Genomic DNA, 19092 nt, shown 5'->3' on the forward strand with positions numbered 1-19092 from the left:
GATCTGTAAGCATTCTCACAGCATTTAATTCTCTCAGGATCTGGAGGACTTTACTGTTTTCACTTCCTTCTTTCTGTCACGATGGGAAAGAGAAAATCTATGAGTCTCCTGTGTCTGGTATATATTCTTTTTTTTGTTTTTAAATTGACATATATACACTACAGGGCTTCTCTGGTAACTCAGATGGTAAAGAATCTGCCCACATGTGGGAGACCCAGGTTCAATCCCTGGATTGGGAAGATCCCCTTGAGAAGGGAGTGACAACCCACTCAAGTATTCTTGCCTGGAGAATCCCATGGACAGAGGAGCCTGGAGGGCTACAGTCCATGGGGTCACAAAGAGTCAGACAGGATTGAGAGACTAACACTTTCGCTTTCATATACACTGCTACATATAAAACAGATAACTAAATGAGGACCTACTGTGTAACCTGGGGAGCTCTACTCAATGCCTCTGGTGACCTAAATAGAAAGGAAATCCAGAAAAGAGGGGATATATGTGTGTGTGTAGCTGTCTGGTGTGACTCTTTACTGTGAGTCAACCCGCAGCCTTGTCTGGGGCTTGGAGAATCTCAGGGCCCTTGGAGCTCTGCAGCAGTCCATTTAAATTGGAGAACGGGGGGATCTTGGGGCTTACTGAATGGGGAACTCGTGTGCACACGCTGAATGTGGCACAGTGTGGCTGAAGGCTCACTGAGGCTCACACCTGTGTCTTGGAGAGAGCTGGCCGGGGCGGGGGGGTGGGGGTGGGGTCGGCTGATGGTCTGCCCCCAGACATTTGATCCTGCCGGTTAGTTTCTCAAACGTGGCCTTTACATCATCGTTGCCCCTATTCTTTAACTCATGTTACCTTTTTTTCTGAACCATTCTCTGTGCCAAGCATTCATAACAGAATTTTAGCACCAAAAATGAAATAGTTTGCACCATAGCTTCCTCAACACTCTGGGGCTCAGAAACAAAACCTTGTCCTTGATCTCAGATTTTTATCTTAGCCTTTTCTTTCTAAGAAAATGTATCAATAAGAAAATAATGAAAATGTATTACTTTAAAAATCTTATTTTAATATTTTTAGTATTTTATTCAGTTCAGTTCAGTTCAGTCGCTCAGTCATGTCTGACTCTTTGCAATCCCATGAATTGCAGCATGCCAGGCCTCCCTGTCCATCACAAACTCCTGGAGTTCACTCAGACTCACGTCCATCGAGTCAGTGATGGCATCCAGCCATCTCATCCTCTGTCGTCCCCTTCTCCTCCTGCCCCCAATCTGTCTCAGCATCAGAGTCTTTTCCAATGAGTCAACTCTTTGCATGAGGTGGCCAAAGTACTGGAGTTTCAGCTTTAGCATCATTCCTTCCAAAGAAATCCCAGGGCTGATCTCCTTCAGAATGGACTGGTTGGATCTCCTTGCAGTCCAAGGGACTCTCAAGAGTCTTCTCCAACACCACAGTTCAAAAGCACCGATTCTTCAGTGCTCAGCTTTCTTCACAGTCCAACTCTTACATCCATACATGACCACTGGAAAAACCATAGCCTTGACTAGACGGACCTTTGTTGGCAAAGTCTCTGCTTTTCAATATGCTAAGTTGGTCATAACTTTTTTTCCAAGGAGTAAGCATCTTTCAATTTCATGGCTGCAGTCACCATCTGCAGTGATTTTGGAGCCCCCCAAAATAAAGTCTGACACTGTTTCCACTGTTTCCCCATCTATTTCCCATGAAGTGATGGGACCAGATGCCATGATCTTCATTTTCTGAATGTTGAGCTTTAAGCCAACTTTTTCACTCTCCTCTTTCACTTTCATCAAGAGGCTTTTTAGTTCCTCTTCACTTTCTGCCATAAGGGTGGTGTCATCTGCATATCTGAGGTTATTGATATTTCTCCTGGCAATCTTGAGTATTTTGTTAATATTTCTATTTTCTGGTTGTGAGCACAAGTATCTGATATACATTTTACATGAATGGTTATGTGATGTTACATACATATTATTTACCTCCTGCCTCCTAAGCTCGCCTCTGTGCAGTGGTTGGTATGATGACAGGCATGTCATGGGCTTAATAGAATGCAGTCCACATTTTTACTGATCATAATAATCCATTCTTAGGGAAGCCTGATGAAATGAACGACATTTCAGGTGAGTTGTAGGTTGAATTTGACTTAATTTAGAAAAGGGCTATTCAATCAGTTTGCAGCTGCAAAACTGGGGTGACCCCCAACTCCCAACTCCCTACAAGAAGGCAGCTGATGTGTGGGCCCCAACACTGGGGATGGTTTTGTGAAGAGATGCTCTGTTGCAGAGTTTCTTAGTCCAGCTCACTAGCACTTTTCCTTTCTCATTTTTGTATTATTTGAGCTTGGAGTTGGGAATAGATTTCACCATCTGTTTTTTTGTTTTTTAACTTAAGACCACAAGGGTGCAAATCAAAAGCCACAAGATTCCTCAATGCAGGAAATGTAACTTGATTTATTTTTCTATAATGGAATTCAATACCTATTACAAACCTTCCTTCTACCAGGCAGCAAAACCTTTAAGTTAATTTAGCAACCCTCCTCTCTATTTCTCACACTTTGTATGGGGTGCAGCCTCATCTCCAAGGAACTTTGTGATGCATTTCAGCCCCATGGGGATTGCAGAGTGTCTGGCTGTCTCCATCATCAGTCCGTGTTACCTCTTTTGGGGACACTCATTCCTGCCTGTGTTTTGGCTATGGGTTTATACAGATTGCCTTTTTTTCTGGATGCTCTGGCTCTTAATACAAATCCCTGGCAAGCATCAGTTCAGTTCAGTTCAGTCACTCAGTCGTGTCCGACTCTTTGCGACCCCATGGACTGCAGCATGTCAGGCCTCCCTGTCCATCACCAACTCCTGGAGTTTACTCAAACTGATGTCCATTGAGTCGGTGATGCCATCTAACCATCTCATCCTCTGTCATCTCCTTTTCTTTCCACCATCAATCTTTCCCAGCATCAGGGTCTTTTCAAATGAGTCAGCTCTTCACATCAGGTGGCCAAAGTGTTGGAGTTTCAGCTTCAGCATCAGTCCTTCCAATGAATATTCAGGACTGGTTTCCTTTAGGATAGACTGGTTGGATCTCCTTGCAGTCCAAAGGACTCTCAAGAGTCTTCTCCAACAGCACAGTTCAAAAGCATCAATTCTTCAGTGCTCAGCTGTCTTTATAGCCCAACTCTCACATTCGTACATGACTACTGGAAAAACCATAGCCTTGACTAGACGGACCTTTGTTGGGGAGCATGGCCTACAGAAAAATCCTGCTCTGCCTCCAGCAGGGTGCTGGGCCTGCCTCCTATCTACATAACCATGCTATTTTGCTCCACCCTCACTCTTGGAAATAGTGGAGGACAGGGAAGCCTGGTGTGCTGCAGTCCATGGGTTGGATGTGACTGAGTGACTGAACAACAATAGTCATTCAAATCTGAGGTCCCATGCCTTCCTGCTTCCTATCTGGACCCTTCCAGGAATGGGGTCAAGGTCCCAAGCCTACGTGTCCTCTGGGGACAGGAAGGACAGTGGGGTCTCAGGCATCCACGAATTCTCCGTATCTCCTCCAAATCTTTCTTTCTCCTTCTTCTTTTTGTCTAAGAAATCTGCATCTCATTTAGGATACAGAAAAAACAGCATATGGTTGAGTATTGCTTCTCAATTTTTTACACTTGGACCAAACCTTTAACAAGGGTAATAGTGGATGAGATGGTTGGATGGCATCATCAACTCAATGAACATGAGTTTGAGTGAACTCTGGGAGGTGGTGAAGGCCAGGAAAGCCTGGAGTGCTGCAGTCCATGGGTCGAAAAGAGTTAGACACGACTTAGTGATTGAACCACAACAAGGCTTTTGAGGGGCTTCCCTGGTATGGTGCTATTGGTAAAGAATTCAACTGCCAATGCAGGAGACATAAGAGACATGGGTTGGATTCCTGGGCTGGGAAGATGCCCTGGAGTAGGAAATGGCAACCCACTCCAGTATTCTTTCCTGGAGAATCCTATGGACAGAGGTGCCTGGAGAGCTACAGTTCATGGGGTTGCAAAGAATCACAAAACTGAAACAACTTAGCATGCACCTCAGTGACTTAGGAGCTGTGAGCTCGATCCCTGGGTTGGGAAAATACCTTGGAGAAGAAAATGGCGACCCACTTCAGTATTCTTGCCTGGGAAATCTCATGGACAGAAGATCCTGGCAAGTCCATGAGGTTGCAAAAGAGTTGAACTCAACTTAGCAGCTAAACAACAACATATTAAAAAAAAAGGCAAGTCCTTCTGTCCTTCTGTATCCCACTAATTGCTTTTATTGTTTACAGAATTTTCATCAGTTGTTCCTTTTAAAAATAGTTTGTTCATTGACTTCCCCTGGTGGCTCAGATGGCAAAGAATCTTTGCCAATGAATGCAAGAAACGCAGGTTTGCATTCATTGGCAGACAGAGAAGGTCTGGGTCGGGAAGATCCCCTGGAGAAGGGAATGGCAACCCACTGCAGTGTTACTGCCTGGAGAATTCCCTGGACAGAGGAGCCTGGAGAGTTGTTGTCTATGGGGTCACAAAGAGTCGGACACAACTGAGCGACTAACACACACATGAAGGGAAAGATTATTTTTAGCACTTAGGACAGTGTCTTGCACAAAGATGGTGTTCAATAAAAATTTGTTGAACAAAATAATGGATGAATAAATGAATGAATTGGACACTTGTATCCTTTTGAGTTATTCCTTTCTTGAAGCTGTTTCATAGCCTGAGTTAGGGGAAGGCCACAGATCCCAGAAAAAATAAACTTGATTAATATCTCAAAAGTGTTCTCATTACATATATACACAAAATGATAACAATACCATTTAGCTTATTATGTGCGTGGAGTTGATGTTTTCCTAAAGGTAGATGAATCTGTTCCTGGTTCCTTTCTGGTGGGGAGATTTTATTTCCTGATGTGCTTGCCAGAAGAAACTTGGCAGAGCTTTGGAATGTAGCTTGTCCATTCATCTTGGGGTAGCTCAGTAGAGATTTTTGCTCCCAGTTATATCATGTGTTCTAACTCAAGTCACTGCAAAGCCCTTGTTTACATTCCTCCTAGAAACTCTTGATATAGCTGGTTGCAAAACCACTGCAGAATGCAATAAAATATAAAAGTGAAGACACTAGTGGGAAATGAACTTGAAGTTCATGGTACTGTTTGTTTATTTCCTAGCAGATATATTAGTAAGTAAAATACATGTACAGATAGATTTAGTTTTGCAGAAATAATATTTTTTTCTGAACTACTTTGCACTTAATAGAACTGCAGCTCCTGTATTTTCTCTAAATCTTAACTGAGTGTTAAACACCATAATATTTTGAAAAGATTTACTAATTCACTCATCTATCTGCACCCAAGGTAGAAGACATGAAAGGCATACATTGAGGAAAACCAGCGAGTATCCTTAAGGTCATAAGTCTTAGTGAAAATTCTTCTGGGTTCAGAGAAAGATTTGGAGTTCTCTTTGAGAGTAAGTACAGCTTTCTCATAGATTGTAAGCATGTGCAAGATTAATATTTTGAATCATATGTTTATTTTTGATACTAAATGATTACTTTTCACTTTGGGAACTAAATACATGGCCATAACAGACAGATCTATCACAAATTAGATATTAGGGGTTGAAAATGTAGTTCCTCTTGGCAGATTCTGGGGCATTTGAAGATCTGCTTCTAAGAAAAATGACGTGCTTTCCACATAATTCAAGCTCTAATCAAGTCTCTCCTTTCTGCTAACTCCCAGTTCAGATGTTTCTCATTTTGTGCAGCATTGCTCCCTTGAAGATGTTACTAAACCAGATAATCGTTTAAATGTACTGAAAGCACTGGCTATAATAAATCACGAAAGGCGATCTCTTCTCTAACCCGAATTGCTACCTCTAATGCAGCTGACTCTTACATTTGATTTCCCTGAGGCTTGACTTAAAGCTTGGCTTGGGGCCAGAATGCAATTAGAAGATTTGTGTGGTGACTCCAATGCACTCTGTGTAATTGCCCCCAGGCTCAAGAATGGTCCTAACAAAAGGACAAGACACATTTTTAGATGACTTTGTAGGGGAAAAAAAAAAGACATATTATGGAAATTTCATTAAAATATCCACTTTACATTAGCTTTTATTGCTCATTTTCATATAAGAAAAGTAATCATATAGTTGTAGTTAATTGGATAAGAAAATTTCTACTCCTTTTGTATTTTTCTCTTACAGAGAGAACTCATAAATAAGGGATCATTTTGTCAGGTGACCACACAAATCATGACATTTCGGCTGTCTCTCTCTCTATATATATATCTCTGAAGATTGCAATCCTGACCTCTTTTCATTGCCAAATGGAGCAATTTATCAGTGAAATGTTCTAAGAACTGGTAGAAGGCACATATTGCAGGGTCTCTGTGTTCTGATTGTCATTTTTCTGATATGTGGCTCCAAAAAGAATGCAGACTTGCTTCAAAGTTCAGCTCACTGAAGATGCTAGTTGCCAGTCCTACTGTGAGTACTTGGGGACCATGGTTTCCTGTTCACCTGGACTTTAGAAAAAAAGATTTCCCAGTGAGAGTTACACTTTGAAATCAGCTGGTGTGGGGTTAGAATCATACAATATGAAGAATTCTTAAAAGAGACAACACAGTTCTTAGGACCCTCTAACCCAGTGAAAAACATTCTTTCCTTGGCTGTGTGACACCATCTTTCTGCAGGGAGGTTCAGAGCACATGTAAGCTTGCATACAAGTGCAGTCACAAGGCAGACAGGGTATAACCCATCTAAGCACTATCTAGGGAAAGTGAACTTCAGTCAAGAAACCTCAAGTCCTAAAGTTTCACTGTCCATATTCTAGAGGTCATAACCCCAAAGCAGTCAACCTTCTTTTCTTTTGGCTGCATCACATGGCAGGTATGTAGGATCTTAGTTCCCTCACCAGGGATACAGCCCCCGGATTAGAAGCATGGAATCTTAACTACTGGATTGCCAGGAAAGTCCCAATATTAAATTTCTTACTGATGTTACTCCTATCACTTCCTGGCAAACAGATGGGGGCAAAAAATGAAAACAGTGGCAGATTTTGTTGTTTTGGGCTCCAAAATCACTGAGGACAGTGACTGCAGCCATGAAATTAAAAGATCCTTGTTCCTTGGAAGAAAAACTATGACAAACCTAGACAGTGTATTAAAAAGCTTAGATATCACTTTGCTGACAGAAGTCTATATAGTCAAAGCTATGATTTTACTAGTAGTCATGTACAGTTGTGAGAGTTAGATCATAAGGAAAAGTGAGTGTCAAAGAATTGATGCTTTCGAACTGTGGAGCTGGAGAAGACTCTTGAGAGTCCCTTAGACTGCAAGGAGATCAACCAGTCAGTCCTAAAGGAAATCAACCCTGAATATTCATTGGAAGGACTGATGCTGAAGCTGAAGCTCCAATACTTTGGCCACCTGATGAGAAGAAATGACTCATTGGAAAAGACCTTGATGCTGGGAAAGATTGAGGGCAGGAGGAGAAGTGGGTGACGACAGTATGAGATAGTGGGATGGCATCACCAACTCAATGGACATGAGTTTCAACAAATTCTGGGAGATAGTGAAGGACAGGGAAGCCTGGTGTGCTGCAGTCCATGGGGTCACAGAGTCGGACATAGCGACTGAACAACAACATATGGTTCTAGATTCCATACATATTCCTTAATATATGATATATTTTTCTTTCTGACTAACTTTACTCTATTGACAGTCTCTAAGTTCATCCATGTCCTACAAATGACCCGATTTCATTCCAAAGAGCTTTAGTTCTGCTGAACACTATAAATCAATGGGGCAACTATCTCAGGAGGAAGGCTGTGGCTCATGTGTGTTGTTGCATCAATTTGCTATTCACTGTTATTGATATTATTCAGCTTTATTGGAATCCAGCCATGACTGAGGACCTCTATGAGGCAGCTGTGGTTGGCTGAGTTTTCTAGGGGCCTGGAGTGGCACTCTCTCCTGGCTCAGGGCCTTGTGTTCCTCTCTCCCCTCCAGCATGTCCGAACCTAGTGACAAGCTTGCAACCAACAGACTATGGCAAAGGTCGGGGGATACTTCCTCTAGGATTAGGTGACAAAAGACTGTGACTTCCATGTTGCTAGCAGGCTCTCTTCATTGACTTCTTGGTGAACACGGTGATGAAGCTGCCACGATGGACTGGCCAGTGTGACCAGGACCTGAGGGTGGCCTACAGCCAACAGCAGTGAGCATCTGGGATCCTAAATTCAACTGCCCACAGAGAACCAAGTGCTGGAAAGCAGTCCCATGAACATAGAAGCAGGTTTTTTTTTTTTTTTTTTCTTTTTTTAAATCTCATTTGAACCATAGCCCAGAGCTTACCTTGATTTCAGTCCATGAGAAACCCTGAGGTAAGTGGACACAGTAGAGCCATGCCTGGATCCTGGCCCACGGAAGCTGTGAGATGATAAATGTGTGTTGTTTTCAGTTGGTACATTTGGGGAGCAATTTGTTATGCAGTGGTAGATAACTAATGTGAGAGCAGAAGGGGTAAGACAAGTTCATAAACGTAAATTACTTTTAAATGCATTGCTGGCCACAGTAATTTTTGTATTATATGTGACCTTACCTTCGCCATTTCAACATGAAGGTTGTTTTGAATGAAAATTCATTCAGATGTAAACATGCAAAAGCCCTCTGTTTCTCTTAGTGGACAATGAGGCATCATTTGTGACTTAATATGAAATTTGAATTGCATCAGACTTTCCAGATTAAAGCCATTGTGAAGTTTGGAGTGAAGAGGAAATAGCACATGCCAGCATCAAGTTAATAATTATATGAATTATAAAAGCAGCTATTTATTGAGTACTTGACATACAAAGTAATTATGAACCTCATTACATGGAATTCTCTCACAGTTCTAAGATGGAGTTAGATTATCCTGATTTTTCAGTTGAGGAAAAGGATGTTTTGACAAATTTCCCCACAGGAGTAGCAATGATGAGATTGGAACCTGTTGTGTCTTGCTGGAAAGCTTGTGTCCACGATTTTCAAGCTTGAAAAGTTGTTTAAAGTGATACCCATTTCGGTCTTCTGCTTTATTCAACCAATGGTAGCAGGTCATCAGAAATGCTACGTTTGTTGAGTAGAAAACAAAACCAAAACAATTCCGAACTGACTCTAAAAGTCACTCATTTTCCAAGGGCATGTTTGCTATCTATTTTCTTCTGTGATTTTTTAAAAAAGGCTTATTCTGTCATGTTAGTTTTATTATTGATTGACCTTTTTATCCCACAAATTTTTGTTGTATTTACGAAAAAGTTCCTCAAGGACAAGAACACTTTTTACACTTCTGTGTCTCCATCCATGTCTGGTTCAATTCTGTTCAAATCATATGTGCTGTGGTTAGTCGCTCAGTCATGTCTGACTCTTTGAGACCCTGTGGACTGTAGCCAATCAGGTTCCTCTGTCCATGGAGATTCTCCTGGCAAGAATACTGGAGTGGGTTACCATGCCCTCCTCCAGGGGATCTTCCCAACCCAGGGATTGAACCCAGGTCTCCCACATTGCAGGTGGATTCTTTACCATCTGAACCACTTCAGGGAAGCCCATACAAATGATAAGCATGCAACAAAATTTTTTTTTGATGAATGTGATTACCTCTGAACTGAATATAGAGATGAGCTGAGAGATAATTTCTTTGTCAGAAGCCCTGTCAGCTCTGCATAAGGGGCCAGAGTTGTTGAGTGAGAGCTGTGGCTTGGCTTGGGCTGAGAATCAGACGTTACAACGATATCAGTCCTAGCTATTTGCACAGGGACAGCCTTGCCCTGGACCACTCCCGAAAGGGTCTGCAGGTTAATTAAGGTAATTAATTTCAGGACTGAGTGCCTTCTGGGGTTTTCAGTGCTAAAACCAGTAAAGTCCTAGATAAACTGGGATGAATCGGTCATCTCAGCAGGAATGCTGTGGGGGCCAGAATGTCTGTGTGTGCATTCGCTCAGGTATGTCTGGCTCTTTGAGACCCCGTGGACTGTAGCCCACCAGGCTCCTCTGACCAGGGAATTTTCCAGACAAGAATCCTGAAATGGGTTGCCATTTTGTGCCCCTCAAATCTGGATTTTGAATTCTTAACCCACAAGTGTGACTGCATTTTAAGTAAGAAAGTAATTAAGGTTAAATGAAGTCATAAGGGGCTTCCCAGACGGGGCTAGTGATAAAAAATCCACCTGCCAATGCAGGAGATGCAAGAAACATGAGTTTGATAGCTGGGTGGGAAAGATCCGCTGGAGGAGGACATGGCAACCCACTCCAGTATTCTTGCCTGGGGAATCTCTTGTACAGAGGAGCTTGGCAGGCTATAGTCCGTAGGGTCACAAAGAGTTGGATATGACTGAAGCAACTTAGCATATGCGTGTGCATGCACGCACATGCACACACCACACACACACACACAAGGTCATCAGGGTGAGGTTCTGATCTAACAAAAGTAGTGCCCTTGTAAAAGACACCACAGGTTTCCCAGGTGGCAATAGTGGTAAAGAATCTGCCTGCCAATGCAGGAGACGAGAGACATAGGTTTTATCCCTGGGTCGGGATGATTCCCTGGAATAGGAAATGGCTATCTGCTCCAGAATTATTGCCTGGAAAATTCTTTAGACAGGGGATCCTGGCGGGCTACAGTCCACGGTGCTGCAAGGAATCAGACACAATATTGACTTTGCCCAGCGCACACACAAGAGACACCAGAGAGCCTCTTTTCTTGCCATGTGAAGACACAGTAAGAAGGCAGCCACCTGAAAATCAGGAAGATAACTCTCACCAGCACCCACCCAGGCTGGCATGCTGATCTTGGACTTCCAGCTTCTAGAACTGTGAGAAACAGATGTCTGGTGCTGAGGTCACCCATCTGTGGTATTTTATTATGGCCAGACCCAAGATGACCAACACAATATTAACTTTGCCCAGCGCACACACAAGAGACACCAGAGAGCCTCTTTTCTTGCCATGTGAAGACACAGTAAGAAGGCAGCCACCTGAAAATCAGGAAGATAACTCTCACCAGCACCCACCCAGGCTGGCATGCTGATCTTGGACTTCCAGCTTCTAGAACTGTGAGAAACAGATGTCTGGTGCTGAGGTCACCCATCTGTGGTATTTTATTATGGCCAGACCCAAGATGACCAAAACAAATGTGCATTTGGTGGGCAGTGGTGCTGTTTTTGCTACATTTATGTGTTTTTTCTATGTATTTAAAACCAGTTATAGAAAAAGACCCAATGATTGGAAAAGACCCTGGTTCTGGGAAAGACTGAAGGCAGGAGGAGAAGGGGACGACAGAGGATGAGATGATTGGATGGTATCACTGACTCAATGGCCATGAGTTTGAACAATCTCTGGGAGATGGTGAGGGACAGGGAGGTGTGGCATGATGCAGTTCATGGGGTCGCGAAGAGTGAGACACAACTTGGCTACTGAACAACAACAAACACAATCAATCAACTAACTAACCAGCCAACCAACTTCTGGGCATCTTAAAAGTGTATAGAGGTAATCTTATTATAAGTGGTATATGTTTCCTATCAGAGATCTTAGCTAGATTCAAAGGCTCAGTTTTAGGAGGGAAGATTGAACAGTATTTTGGTTGTTATCATCAGTATTTATCTGCCATGTGCAGACAGAGCCCCTGGGTCTTTTCCATGTTACAGATCTCCTTTGAAGTTCTCCAGAGTTTTGCCCACTGAGCAGCTATATCGGGTGCAGAGAGGAATAAAACCAGGGAATTAGCATGAACTACAGGTCCAAGAGCACTGTATCAAAAGCTCACACACCAGGCTATTTAATTTGTTGGACTGCTCAGTAGAAAGATACCTGCTGGGCAGGGTAGGTTTGAAGGATCAGAAGGAGAGAAACATCAATGAGTATAATTCACACTGTTATTTCTTGGCTGTACTCACATGGATGGAAAGTTTTTTTCTCCCCTAGAGCTGGCATACATCTCTCTGAGTTAGCACCATGGCAGCTGAAAGGTGATGAAGAAACTCTTGCATTGAGCTGACGTTTTTTTTTAAACTTTGAGTTATTTTAAACCTTCAATTGTCATTGCCTGATAGTTCTACTGTGCTTCTTTAGTAGATGTCCTCTCCCTATTTGCTGAGGTTGTCCTTTCTTACCTTTCTTTTGTCCCCAGGCCATGTTTTCTCCTTTAGCAGATGACTCTGCATCATTCTTCATGGAGATTAAAAAAAAAAAAAATGCTATCAGGCCTAATCCTGCAATTTGTCACCACCAATTATAATAATTGATCCCCACCTGCACACATATCTTCCTCTCCTACTCAGTTGTGGTGAAGGTAATCTTCCTCTTCCAGCAGGACAAGTCATCTCATGTGAGCTCAGGGTGCTTCAGTGTTTTATGTCAGCAGCTTCTGAATTGATAGGCAATTGATAACCGTCTCCTGGTAATCACTGTGCAAGCTCTTAGAGTGCTCGCTGGATGTAGTGACTGGTTTCTAGTGAGTAGACTACAGCAAAAATGATGGGCCATCAATCCCACAGTTGGGTTATAAAAGACTGTAACTTTTTTTTTTCTTTTTTTAAAGTATAGTTGATCGACAGTGTTGTGCTAGTTTCAGGTGTACATCAAAGCGATTCAGTTATATATATACTCTTTTTTAGATCTTTTCCATTATAGGTTATTATAAGATATCAAATATAATTCCCTGTCCCGTACTGTAGGTTCTTGTTGTTTATCTATTTTATATATAGTAATGTGTACCTGTTAATCCCAAACTACAGATAAATCTCTTCCTCCCTTTACCCTTTCAGTTCAGTTCAGTTGAGTGGGACTCTTTGTGTCCCCATGGACTGCAGCATGCCAGGCCTCCCTGTCCATCACCAACTCCCAGAGCTTACTCAAACTCATGTCCATCGTGTCGGTGATGCCATCCAACCATCTCATCCTCTGTCATCCCCTTCTCCTCCCGCCTTCAATCTTTCCCAGTATCAGGGTTTTTTCAAATGAGTCAGCTCTTTGCATCAGGTGGCCAAAGCATTGGAGTTTCAGCTTCAGCATCAGTCCTTCCAATGAATATTCGGGACTGATTTCCTTTAGGATGGACTGGTTAGATCTCCTTGCAGCCCAAGGGACTCTGAAGAGTCTTCTCCAACACCACATTTCAAAAGCATCAATTCTTTGGTGCTAAGCTTTCTTTATAGTCCAATTCTCACATCCATACATGACTACTAGAAATACCATAGCTTTGACTAAACAGACCTTTGTTGGCAAAGTAATGTCTCTGCTTTTTAACATGCTGTCTAAGTTGGTTATAGCTTTTCTTTCAAGGAGCAAGCGTCCTTTAATTTCATGGCTGCAGTCACCATCTGCAGTGATTTTGGAGCCCAGAAAAGTAAAGTTTCTCATTGTTTTCACTGTTTCTCCATCTATTTCCCATGAAGTGATGGGACCAGATGGCATGATCTTAGTTTTCTGAATATTGAGTTTTAAGCCAACTTTTTCACTCTCCTCTTTCATCAAGAGGCTCTTCAGTTCTTCTTCACTTTCTGCCATAAGGGTGGTGTCATCTGCGTATCTGGTATTATTGATATTTCTCCCAGCAATCTTGATTCCAGCTTGTGCTTCATCCAGCCTGGCATTTCACATGATGTACTCTGCATATAAGTTAAATAATCAAGGTGACAATATATAGCCTTGACGTACTCCTTTTCTGATTTGGAACCAGATTGGTTCTGTGTCCAGTTCTAATTGTTTCTTCTTGACCTGCATGCAGATTTCTCAGGAGGCAGGTCAGGTGGTCTGGTATTCCCATTTCTTGAAGAATTTTCCAGTTTGTTGTGATCCACACAGTCAAAAGCTTTGACATAGTCAATAAAGCAGAAATAGATGTTTTCCTGGAACTCTCTTACTTTTTTGATGATCCAATGGATGTTGGCAATGTGATCTCTGGTTCCTCTGCCTTTTCTAAAACCAGCTTGAACCTCTGGATGTTCTCAGTTCATGTACTGTTGAAACCTGGCTTGGAGAATTTTGAGCATTACTAGTGTGTGAGATGAGTGCAATTGTGCAGTAGTTTGGGCATTCTTTGGCATTGCCTTTCTTTGGGACTGGAATGAAAATGGACCTTTTCCAGTCCTGTGGCCACTGCTGAGTTTTCCAAATTTGCTGGCATATTGAGTGCATCACTTTAACAGCATCATCTTTTAGGATTTGAAATAGCTCGACTGGAATTCCATCCTCCAGTAGCTTTGTTCATAATTAATGCTGCCTGAAGCCCACTTGACTTCACATTCCAGGATGTCTGGCTCTAGGTGAATGATCACACCATCATGGTTATCTGGGTTGTGAAGATCTTTTTTGTATAGTTCCTCTGTGTATTCTTGCCATGTCTTCTTAATATCTTCTGATTCTGTTCAGTTCAGTTCAGTTCAGTCGCTCAGTCATGTCCAACTCTTTGCGACCCCATGAATCGCAGCACACCAGGCCTCCCTGTCCATCACCAACTCCCGGAGTTCACTCAGACTCACGTCCATCGAGTCAGTGATGCCATCCAGCCATCTCATCCTCTGTCGTCCCCTTCTCCTCCTGCCCCCAATCCCTCCCAGCATCAGAGTCTTTTCCAATGAGTCAACTCTTTGCATGAGGTGGCCAAAGTACTGGAGTTTCAGCTTTAGCATCATTCCCTCCAAAGAAATCCCAGGGCTGATCTCCTTCAGAATGGACTGGTTGGATCTCCTTGCAGTCCAAGGGACTCTCAAGAGTCTTCTCCAACACCACAGTTCAAAAGCATCAACTCTTCGGCGCTCAGCCTTCTTCACAGTCCAACTCTCACATCCATACATGACCACAGGAAAAACCATAGCCTTGACTAGACGAACCTTAGGTCCATACTATTTCTGTCCTTTATTGTGCCCATCTTTGCAGGAAATTTCCCTTGGTATCTCTAATTTTTTGAAGAGATCTCTAATCTTTTCCATTCTATTGTTCTCCTCTATTTCTTTGCATTGATTACTGAGAAAGGCTTTCTTATCTCTCCTTGCTATTCTTTGGAACTCTGCTTTCAAATGGGTTTGTCTTTCCTTTTCTCCTTTGCCTTTAGATTTTCCTCTTTTCTCAGCTATTTGTAAGGCCTTCTCATACAAACATTTTGCCTTTTTGTGTTTCTTTTTCTTGGGGATGGTCTTGATCACTGTATCCTGTACAATGTCATGAACCTCTGTCCATAGTTCTTCAGTAACCATGAATTTGTTTCTGTTTTGTAAATAAGTTCATTTGTATCATGTTTTATATTCCAGATATAAGTGATATATGATATTTGTCTTTGTCTGACTAAGTATGGTAATCTCTAGGTCTATCCATGTTGATGTAAATGGCATTACTTCATTCCTTTTTTCTTTTTTTTTATAGCCGAGAGCCTGTGTTTGGCAACGAGAGAGTAGCCCCATTTGCCACAACTAAAGAAAGCTTGCTCACAGCCAGGAAGACCCAGCACATCCAAAATTAAATAAATAAAGACATCTTAAAAAACAAACAGCGATGTGTTTATGTGAGATCCTGAATAAAAATGGAGACATTGGAGAATCATGAACAGTCAGTGTCATATGGGCAAGAAAACCCTCTCTGCATCTCCACTGTGTATATGACACATAATAAGCTCTAAATTGGTGTGTATCAATTGACTTGAGTGACAAGGTCATATGTAGAATAGCTAGACATTGAGGTGGAAGTAAAAAAATAAAAAGAAAAAGGAAATAAAAAGATTGCTACCTAAATAGCTGGCTTCTTGCTGAATTTAATCCTTATACTCTGAAAAGACTCAGTAAATGTTCCTTTGTCTAATCAACTGATATTCAATTAACTTGTAATAACTACCTTAATAGTTCTAGAGCAGTAATTTGAATCTCCTGAAAAGCTGTCCAGAATTCCTTTGTTCATCTGTTCTGGGGGAATGAGTCACAGGTATTAATTACTGGGTGGGGATTCTTTTTTTTTTTTTTTGCATTCTTCCTTATTAATACAACGATGAGCAGGTTGGACAAATATTAAATAATCTTAAGAGTTTTTGAGATAATTTGGGAGCTATTAACACTTGTTGGACAGAGATATGATTATGTTCAGTGGTGGAAACATGTGGCAAAAGAAAACTGGCTTCAGTTGTTGAATTTCTGCTTCCATTGAGAAGCTGATTAAAAATGAAACTGGAGAATATGTAATTACCCGAATGGAATGATTATGTGACATCGAAAAACTGATGGCTCTAGGTGGTTAGCTTCATGATTAAGAAAAAGTAATGGTGTGGATATATGAACCTTGCCTGGCAGGATCTCAATTTGCATTTTAGTTCTGCAAAGCACAGATAGGTTAACTAAAGACCAAAGAGCAATGAACTGTCTATGATTTGCATGGTGATTAAGAATTCAATACATTAGAATATAATATTTATACCACTATATGACCAAAATATCCTCTCAGCTTCCTGTGCCTGTGAGAGTTGAAAGAAAGAAAGGGCATATTCTTCAATTATGCAATGGAAAACTATTAATTTTCTAACATTTTCCAATGATTGCTTACTATAAAAATGTAAAATGGTGCCAGAAGCTTTAGCATGTATTATTCACACTGTAATTTTGGTTTATTTTCTTCTAGACTTTTTTCCACTGTGTATTTTTTAGAACAGTTGTAATCATGTTGTACTTATAATTTATCCTGACTTTTTTAAACCTAGTATTACAAATGTTACTTAGGTTTATAATAACAAAAAATCTGGAAACAAGGTAAATATGTACCATATTCAGTGACTCACAGCACTCTTAAAATATTGGTTACAAAAATATGTTATTTATTTAACAATCTCCATATAACTGGATATCTAGACTCTACATTTTGGTTGTGTTATTATAAAGGAAACAAGTATTGCAAAGCATTATTTTTATACATAAAAATTCTTCGAGGATTTTGACTGTTTTTTAAGGAGAAACTTCTACAAAGGAAATTGGTAGGTTACAAATTTGTAAACCTCTTTTTAATGACATTGGATGCAGAAGGACCTATTTGTTTTCAAGTGTGATTGAGGAGCTTAGAAATAAAGGGAGGATTTATTAGGTGCAAAGGGTCATGCATGTAACAGTAGGAAAGGAAAGCGCATCTAGCTGGCAACATCAGGGGCTTTAGTGCCCCAGGGCTTTTTCTGTTTCTTTCCAAGGCTCAGCAGTTCGCCTCATTTCATTCATTTGCTGGTCAGCTTTTTTCCCCCCATTTCAGAGAGAACACAGCCTCTTCAAACTCTGAGTTTCTACAAGCATGAAGGGACTGGATTTAGTTCTAAGAAAGATCCTGGAGAACTACCTTAGTCCTGGCCTGGCTTGCTCCAGGAGCTGCTATGGACTAGTCCGCACCAGTAAAATGGGCAAGATTCCATTACAGAGCAAAGGTTTCAAAGGCTCAAGTCTTTTTATTAGGTATATTTCTAGACAATGCAGAATTTAGGTGAGTTAGGTGTCTTTGTTATTTATTAATATATCCATATATGATCAAATTATGGAGTAATGTATAGATGTGAGAGTTGGGCCATAGCAAAGGCTGAGCACAGAAGAATTAATGCTTTTGAACTGCAAGGCTAGAGAAGACTCTTGAGAGTCCCTTGGGCTGCAAGGAGATCAAACCAGTCAGTTCTAAAGGAAATCAACCCTGAATATTCTTTGGAAGGACTGATGCTGAAGCTGAAGGTCCAATACTTTGGTTGCCCGATGTGAAGAGCTGAGTCACTGGAAAAGACCCTGATGCTGGGAAAGATTGAGAGCAGAAAAAGGGGACAACAGAGGACGAGATGGTTGGATGGCATCACGGACTCAATGGACACGAGTTTGAGCAAGCTCTGGGAGATAGTGGAGAACAGAGGAGCCTAGCGTGTTTCAGTCCATGGGGTCGCAAAGAGTCGGACATGACTTAGCAATTGAACAATGATCAAATTACCTAATCAGTTGGCAAGCCTGTCAGGAATATGTAAATATACTGGTTTTACAACTCCTTCACCACTGTTCTATCAGTGTAGCTGAATGGGAGATGAAGGGTCACATGGCATCATTTCAATCCTATTCCACTTGTCATAGCAGGTCCCAAGGCAAGGCCATGTTCAAGGAGAGAAGAGACTCTACCATTTGATGGGAGAAATGGCGTGGGTGATAGTTAATTTTGTGTGTCAGCTTGACTGGGTTATGGGGTGCCAGACATTCAGACAGACATTATTCCAGATGTATCTGTGAGGGTGTTTCTGGAGAAGGTTAATATTTGAATTGGTCCACTGAGTAAAACAAATGACCTTTCCTAATTTGTGACCCTATGGACTGTAGCCCACCAGACTCCTCTGTCCATGAGATCCTCCAGGGGATCTTCTCAACCCAGCAGTCGAACCTGCATCCCTTATGTCTCCTGTATTGGCAGGTGGGTTCTGGGAAGCTCAGTGTGGGGGTCTTTATCCAATCAGCTGAAGACTTGAATAGAACAAAAAGGATGAGTCATAGTGTATCCTTCTGTCGACTGCTGAGCTGGGACACGGTTGGATTTTGAACTCAGACCGAAACATTAGCTTTTCTTGATTCTTGAGCTCACCTGCTTTTTTTTTAAACTTTTTCTTTCGTGCTGGGGTATAGCCAATTACAATGTTGTGACAGTTCAGGTGAACAGTGAAGGGACTCAGCCGTTCATACACCTGTATCCATTCTCCCCCAAACTTCCATCCAGGCTGCCACAAGACATTGCAGCTCACCTGGTTTTTGGATCAGGATTTGCACCTTTAGTTCTCCTGGATCTCAGATCTCTGGATCTGGACATCTGTACTGGAACGACACATCAGCTTTTCTGGTTTTCCAGCTTGCTGCCTACAGATCTTGAGACTTCTCAACTTTCGTAACCACGTGAACCAATTCCTTGTAACGAATCCCATTTACTCTCTGTCTCCATATCCTAGTGCTTGAGTTTCTCTGGAGAACCCTCACTCATACAGCATGCATAGGCATGGATGGTGGAGATTGTTGGTGACCATTTCTGCAGATATTCTACTACGAAGATGATGAGTGTGAACATTTGC

The sequence above is a fragment of the Bos grunniens genome, chromosome 20, assembly GCF_055505025.1.
Source record: "Bos grunniens cultivar Pamir isolate PY7600 chromosome 20, Bosgru_T2T1.0, whole genome shotgun sequence".
Classification (NCBI taxonomy): domain Eukaryota; kingdom Metazoa; phylum Chordata; class Mammalia; order Artiodactyla; family Bovidae; genus Bos; species Bos grunniens.